Below are 8,147 nucleotides of genomic sequence, written 5' to 3'. Positions count from 1 at the left end.
AGCTTTTTATGGCATACCTAGGTCATCATTATATAGAATTGTGTATAGTATCCCATTACAAAATGTGATGTAAAATGTCTTAGTATAGTTTGTCACAAAAAAGGTATGCCATACAAGAAATGCATGATGTATTATGCCATATAAGGTGTATATAGGTTCATAGAACCTCCATTTAAAAAGTCATGGTATTGTATGGCATAGAACAAATCATAATATAGTATGTCACAAACTTGTCATAGTTAAGTTAGAAAAAGAAAAATCCATAATATAGAATGAAAACAATTGTATTCTTTATGCTACAAAGAAGACAAACAATAGCTTCCCCTTGTAATTCTCTGAGCAACGACCTTTCATAGAAAATGTTCACATCTTATCTCGTCATGCGTCAAGCATCTTTGGTTCATATTCACGGCGGCTCTGTCTGTTCCATTGCAGCTCTGTGTGTTCATCAGACATGTGTCAGCCTTTTGTTAAGGTCTGCCAAAGAACAGGTTGTTCTCTCCCTCGCTCTGCCTTTGTGTCTCTTTCCTGCCAGATGCTGGATTGGGAGCATTAACAAGACAACCCTGAAAATGAAAGTGCAAACGCTTGGTGATATATCATCCCTCACCAGCTGTTCTCTGTTTGGAAGTCTCTCCACCAATCACTGGGCAGGACCACAGGAAGTTGCCATCTGTGGGCATCATGGTGACAGAGTTTGTGGATGGGCGTTGAAGTTTATGTGTTATCTGGAGCAAATGAAGTATGATACAGGGCTAGAGAGAAGGGAGGAGGGGGGGCCAGGAGGTGCGGGAACATAAATGGAGAGATGGACAGCGAGACCAAGAAGACAAAGGGCCAAGCTGAGAAAGGGATGGATGAAAAGAATGAAGACAAGGCCTTTGCACCTGCTCTGTATAGAACACAAGGTTCTGCTGTCACACGTGCGCTGGCTGCAGGCCGATCAGCCGGGTCTGCTCTGGCTTTACCTTCCGACGCCTTGCTGCCAGATCCTCTTCCTGCTCCCCATCAGCATCCTCTGTTGCTCTGCACAAACAAACCAACCAACAACCTCTTAACCGTGTAGCCCTAATACTATAGCAGCAATGCAAGAGAGCACATAGGATGTCTTATTACAGTCAGAATTCACGATGGCTGTTTTTGAGTGAATTTAATTTGCATGTTAAAACTGATCTCGGAATGCAGATTTAAGGTGTAAATGTATCAATGATAGAAACCTACAGTACTGGTACTATAAGTGTTGCTTATTGGCTCTGTGTGCATACTCTATAACGCAGCAAGAATCAGTTAAGAAGCAAGTGAGTGGTAATATTTTTTCCCTGAGCAAAGCTACGATAGAATAAGACTACATGTTGCAGAAAAGGAGGCCACACCTATGGATGTCATTGGATAAATGCCTTTGTCTTACGATTGTAAGTGTCAGCTACCTCTATGATCATCACATAACCATAAATCAGTATTGAGAGACATCGTTGTACCCACACGAGTTCTAAAGGTAAATGCTCATGAGCACTCCGGTGGAGCTGAAGTCATTCCGTAGTTGTGTTGTGAGTAATATTATAATTTACGTGATGTTATTGGTGAATCTGCTTGCCAGAAGAGGGAACTAGAGAGCTGGTAAAACAGCACGCCCGTTTGTCAATTATGAAGTACACACTGACTTTTGATACATCAAAAACAGAGAGGCAAAATGTCCTCAGCACCACCAAATTTCAAAGCAGCTCGGGCCCAAACATAGGGATTCATTCTGAATGGTTCAGCACTCTTCATCTGTTCGCTCATGTGTCACCGAGGGCAGTCTTCAGTGCAGTATACAGCAACACACTGGCTTCTGTCTCACTGAGCATTGCTGTCCATTCTAGAGGCCCTTTTCTCAGTCCTGACATGTAACGCTGACGGGCAGCATTTGCCCCTGCGGAGGAAAGATTCAAGTAAACACGAGTTGACATTAAAATCGAAAAAGCTCCCTGCCAGTTCCCGATGGGGAGTTAAGGGTTAATAATAGGCATTTGCATTTGCTCATACTTGCACACACAGCACACAGGACTCTAATTGTGACCAGCGGCCGCTGTACATCAACCGGTGACTGACATAAGATGACAGGGCCCCGCCTCCGATCTATTTAATCCCAGCATGGAGTTGCACTGCTCATTGTCCCTTAAGGCCTAAGGACACCTATTAGCGCTCATTAGCTCCCTGTAGTTCAACAAGACAAGGCTCTGGCCTGTCAATTCAAAAACAAAAGATGTTCTTCCCACAATTAATTGCTTAGAAGGCTCTAATAAATAGCACTGACACAGAGAACATCGATGGAATTTATTTAAATATCAGAGGAAGATTTGATCTGTTCTGAGGAAATGTTCCACAGTTAAAGGACACAAGCTTTCTTGCTCAGAGTTAGACGAGAAGATCGATACCACACTTGTGTGTGTCAATCCAATGTGAGATACAGCGAGGTGAGGGTCAGTTTAGCACAAACTGACGTCAGAAGGAAAAAGCTAGACTGTCTCTGTCCAAAAGTTCAAGAAAAAAAGAAAAATCCACCAGTAACACCTCTAAATCTTTGTTAACACGGATCTCATTTGTTTAAACCGTACGATGCGTCTTCCTCAAATCTTGTGAGGTAGAACAGATAAACAAATGAAATATATGTTAATAGGAATAGGGAAATGCACATACATAGTTAGCTTTGGTGGTACGGATAGTCTGCACAACGAGAGTAACAAACCTGTTCCACCGGCTTGATGGATCAAATAATGATGGTTATGAAGATATTACTGTGCAACCTACAGGGCAAGTATCAACACTGTGACAGGTGGACTTCTTTTTTACTTCTAAACAAAGCCAGACCAGGTATTTCCTCCTGTTCCAAGTTTGTTTGCAAAGTTAAAAATAAGCTGCTTGCTGTAGCTTTGATCTTCTCATTTCATTCCGCAAGAAAATGAAACATTAAGTAAAACAAAAACGCAAGTTCATATTCATATTAAACTACAATCCACACCGTGCAAACTGTTGTGGGTCACATACAGTATGTCAGAATGGTAACTGTGCATTTACACATGAGGCTCTTGCATAAGAACCTGTCAATGTCACTTAGAGATAGAACTTTAAACCCCTCCACTCTCTTTCTCTGCCTCTTCATGTGTCATCACATACCTCCTCTCCCTTTACCTCCAGCTTTGCGTGAGAAAAATTCATCTACCTCATCCTACCTCTTGCTCTACAACCCGCGTTGTGTCTCATTCCCCACTCCCGCATTCTTTCTTCTGAGAGTGTCTGGGAGACGTAAGTCTGGGGTCATTCATCTGAGCCTCACCAGGCAGGTGAGGATAATGGTTGTCGAGGCCAGGAACAAACTCTGTTTCCTGCCGTGATGACATACCTGAGAACAGCGAAGGCCTGAGGGATTGGGTTTGCAATGAGCACATAGTCCAAACAAACAGGCTGGAGTTGATTACGATATTGCCAGGTGGAACATGAACTGTAGGGAAATCACAAAACAATGTTTTCATGTTCTATTCATGTTTGGTTTAGCAAGAAACTTTTAATTTTTATACAGCTAACAAAAGATTTTTCTATTTATTTTGACAAATACCTGAGGCTTGAAACAAAGTATTTTTCAAAGTGTGTGAGTTTCACATAGAGTTTAAGCCCACTGCTCTTTATGTAATGTCAGTCATGTGTCTTTGAGTCACTGGCAGCTGATGTGTGTTTGATTAGTGGGACTGCAACCGTCAGCTATGAGAGATGACGTACTGTACTGAGCCCCTACTGCTCCTTCCACCACCACCACCACAGCTTCCAGCCATGCACCTGTTCCCCCAGCCTGCTGTATCGCTCACTCTCACACAAAACACACACACACGTCTGCGCCTGTGGTTTCAACTTGGCTTTTTCTCATTAAAGACTCTGCGAAATTTGACAGGTTTTGACAGCAAAGGTTTCCACATAGATCCTGCCATAGTGACAGATATCCGACAGCTTGATGATAACTGCTGCCTTATGGCAGAAACACAGGTGTCCCTCATGGCTGACGACAATAGGCAGCTCTGAGTGATGGACGGGTTTGATGAAAAGTTACAGAGCTGGAACAAGTGGAAAGTGTTCATGCTGGGACAGAAACCACGGAGGGATTGTGACCCTGAGGTCACTGTAAAACTGATTCAATACTGAGAATGCTCTCTTCAACCTGGTTTAAATGTGTCGCTAGTAGTACTTAAGTGCAAGTTTTCGGGCCTCCCGCCCCTCTCCCCCAATATTCCTCCTCCTCCACCTTCTGCTTGTAAATCAGCTCCTTAGCGCTGGGTTTAATATTGCTTGAGTGTGCAGTCTTTTTAACGCGCTCTGGCGTTCACTCCTCTCGCGTGCCCTCTGTCAACAGTAAACTTTCTGAAAAGCGAGCTTAACAGGCCGTGAAAGGGCGGCACAGATGGCTACATCCTAGGTGGTAATTATCAACCACTACCTCCCAACACACAAAAAAAAGAAACAAGCCAAGGTGTTGCCGTCAGGTCAACTGATGCCGCTGACACGTTCGTAAGCTCTCTGGCAGTGAGCTCAAACCGACATACAGAAAAGGGCCTTCTGGAGCCCAGACAGCACGTTGACAGTGTCACAGGTCAAGCACGGCTATAAGAGGATGATTTTTGGCTTCAGTGCACATCAGCCAGACGGAGATCTATATTAAAAACACTCTTCTGGTTGGCAAGAAACTAACAGTTTTTCCTATACACTATACTGCAGGCGTTCATTTGGCTGGATGTCACATCTCGTTTAACTGAAGTTCTTGAGACGTATTTTAATTGCATTCTAATGGATTAGTTCTGATGTTGTGCAATGTACAGTAGGCAGGCAATAAAAGCCAATTAGTCTGAAAGTGTTTCATTCAGCACAAGGTGTTGGTAATGGCTGAGTTTATGAATACTCTGAACAAGCAAGAGGCTTTTTTTTTGAAGAGCCTTGCCATTTATTTAGCTGTAGATCTATTAAAATAGAAGGTGACAGCTAATTTGAATCCTTTTTAATTTGGGGAAAATGTAATACACTACAAGGTGATAGGCAAGGCTCCCCCTACCTCCGTACAAGCCGCCCGTTGCATGCAAAAATATGTAAATGCTGCTCGTATTAGAATCTTTGTCTAGTCTGTCATTCTCACATGGGGCACATCAAAGCCATATGACCTGATTTTGCACCTGCTGTTTAATTAAATTTACAAGACAGACACAGTCTCCACTCCCGGTGATATACAAATCTGGCTTTATTACCCCTGCACTGTAATTTACAAGGCAATTTACTGCTGGGCGGTAATGATGCCTGCCAAAGTGCTCCCACTGAAAAGATACACAAACATGCACAACAACAAGTTATACCTTCCTGAAGATGAGACCAAGAATGCCAAGACCACTCTATAAAATCTAACTACGGGACTAGTGATTGTGTTGTTGGGGCCCACGAGGCATCTAAGGTATGTCTCTTCTACTTCATGGAAAGTCCAACTAATTTCATTCCAAAAATCTGCCATGAACATCTCCTAATTTCTTTAAAAAAATGTTTGCTATAGAAATCTCAGTGAGCCCAAAGGTTGAGTTCACCACAATTATATGCAGAGATGCATTGAAGATAATACATTGAAAGTGAAAGTTATTTGTCTTTGGCCTTGTCACTCACCACAAGCATAGAAGAAACTCAGGGTTTGAGGATTAATATACTCCTTCCCTATGACTACTGAGATGTGGCTTTATGTTCATGAAATGCTAAACACTAAAAGTTGTTATAATAAGCTCAAAAGAGCACAAAACCAGCCACAGCAGCCGCTGCAAAACCAAGCATTAGCAAATGATCACAGCTGCAGCACCATACAGCTAAGTGAAAGAGTAAATATAACATGAATATCACAAAGGATGCATAGCAATATATGCACATATACGCTGTTATTAAGTGTTAAGGCCTCATCACCACAAGCATCCGCCAAGCTCATCACAGCATAAAACCACATTAGATACTGAGCTTGACAACAGCTGTTACATAGAATCTACTATACAGTATGTGGACTGGTATGTGAGCCACTTCTGAGGGACATCATACCGCAAAAAGCACCCCCACCCATTGCTGAGATTATGAAATCTAGAGAACTGACATGGAGATTTAGGCATATTAGCTATCCAACCAATAATTACAAAGGTAAGCATATTAAATGTAAGTTAATGTACATTTAATAAATATAGTATATCTAGTAAACCAGGTCAACTCAAAAACAGTTTTTCCTTTAAAAGATGGAGAGGGCCTAAATGTAGCCTATAGGTTATGACACAAAAAAAACTTCCTTTCTCGCTCCAAAGTCAGTGTGCATTTTTTAAGTCAGGTGACTCAAACACAGGACACTAACAGTAGTGACAGGATCAAGTTGGTGACTGGTGAACCGAGGTAGAACAAGGGAGATGGCAAGATGAGAGTGTGGCAAAGAAGAACGCAGGCAGTCGGCAGGCAGTGACTGCTGAGTAACAACAGCTTAAACTTTATAAACACTGTTTTGATCTAATTATGATGTAAACAATAGTAAAACCGACCATCAAATTAATCTAGTGCTTTGAGATACAATTTAAAAAAAAATCTGCAACAATTAGAGTTCATAACTTTGTTATCAAGCAACATCTTTGGATGAGATTTTAAACACCGTCTGCTCTTGGCATTCCCTATTGTCTCTTGTTTCTATAGGATACTGGTCTTTTATGTTTCAAAAGTTCTGTGGTGCAGTTGCCTAATGCATCATCTCTTTTTTTTAACTTTAAGACCCAGTACGTATAAAATGTCTGACTTTGGCAACTCCCAGTGTTTGTGTAGAAAAAGACACTGTAAATAGCAATGCAAGCGAGAAATATTCAAGCCATATGTAATAAATAATTAGCACATAATAAAGAAACCAAAAATGCGTATAGTGTCTTTTGCTACTAGAAAGTGAATGTTTCTCTTGAAACCCAGTTCACGGGTAAAACTTGACTTAGAAGATTATTATGACCAAGGTGACATCCTGAAACGCATCATTCATGTATGAATGTAACATTGAACGTTCCCTTTGGTTTTCCAGGTTCTTGTTCTTTGGGGTTTAGGGGTTTGAAATGCGGCTGTAGAGGTGTGCCTGTGAGCATGCATGTGTGTGCACGCAGATTTGCGATTGCATGTGAATCTGAGACATGCCCCTGGTTGCAGTAGCATGTGCATCTTAGGCAATCCATAATAGATGATGAAATTTGGCAAGCCGTCCAGCCTTATGGTCCTTTCCTCCTTCTGCAGCTGCTTGTTTTCCCAGAACTCATCTGTGCTGCTGACCAAGAGTTGTGTGTGTATGAGAGAGAGCGAGAGAGAGAGCGAGAGAGAGAGAGAGAGAGAGAGAAAGTGTCCGTATGTCACTGTCTTTGCCCACAAGCACTCCACGAGCATCTTTCCATTCCTCAATATGTCAGACTTGAATATGAAAACGGGCAACTTTTCATCACTCAACCACCATGTGCACATATGGCCACAAAGCTGATGGTGAATGTCAAAGTTGAGTGGAAAGGCCAAAGAGCAGTGACAAAGCGAAAGCATTGCAGACTATCAATCCCGGCCACTGTTGTGACGGACAAAGATCACAATCCAGTTTTTTTTCAACGTGAAATGTGATCATTTTACAGATGTAATTTCACCGAAATCTCCACAGATATGATTGTATTGAAATACTATGTCTAAGTGAGTAGTCTGTGCAAAAATAAAATGTTAATTTGAGTTAATTGCAACTTGTTCATTTATTTTCGTAGTTTAGCCATCATTACTTTCAGTTATGATGACTCATAATGAATAGATTGACATTAATTCATTTTAGTTAGTTAAAAAAAGAACGATATCACTCTCATGTCTGTGCGGTAAAAAGGAGGCTACCACCGGCGCCCTGTTAGCCTATCTTAGCATGAAACTGTAAAAAGGGGCGGACTTTGATCAAGAGTTTTTGAGGAAGGTCAATCGTGTGTTGTTGCAATTTATGAAGCATTATCAGCTGGTACGATGGCCTTAAGCATTCTGGATCAATTCTTTCAAAGTCATTGACCCACAAAGTTCTGAGTTTCTCCCTTTTTTTGTGTCCATACAAACAGTGTTGAGTAGTGTTTCATGAT

This window comes from Cyclopterus lumpus, chromosome 22 (assembly GCF_009769545.1).
Source record: "Cyclopterus lumpus isolate fCycLum1 chromosome 22, fCycLum1.pri, whole genome shotgun sequence".
Lineage (NCBI taxonomy): Eukaryota > Metazoa > Chordata > Actinopteri > Perciformes > Cyclopteridae > Cyclopterus > Cyclopterus lumpus.
The sequence above is the reverse complement of the archived record's forward strand: the minus strand, read 5'-3'. Positions refer to the sequence as shown.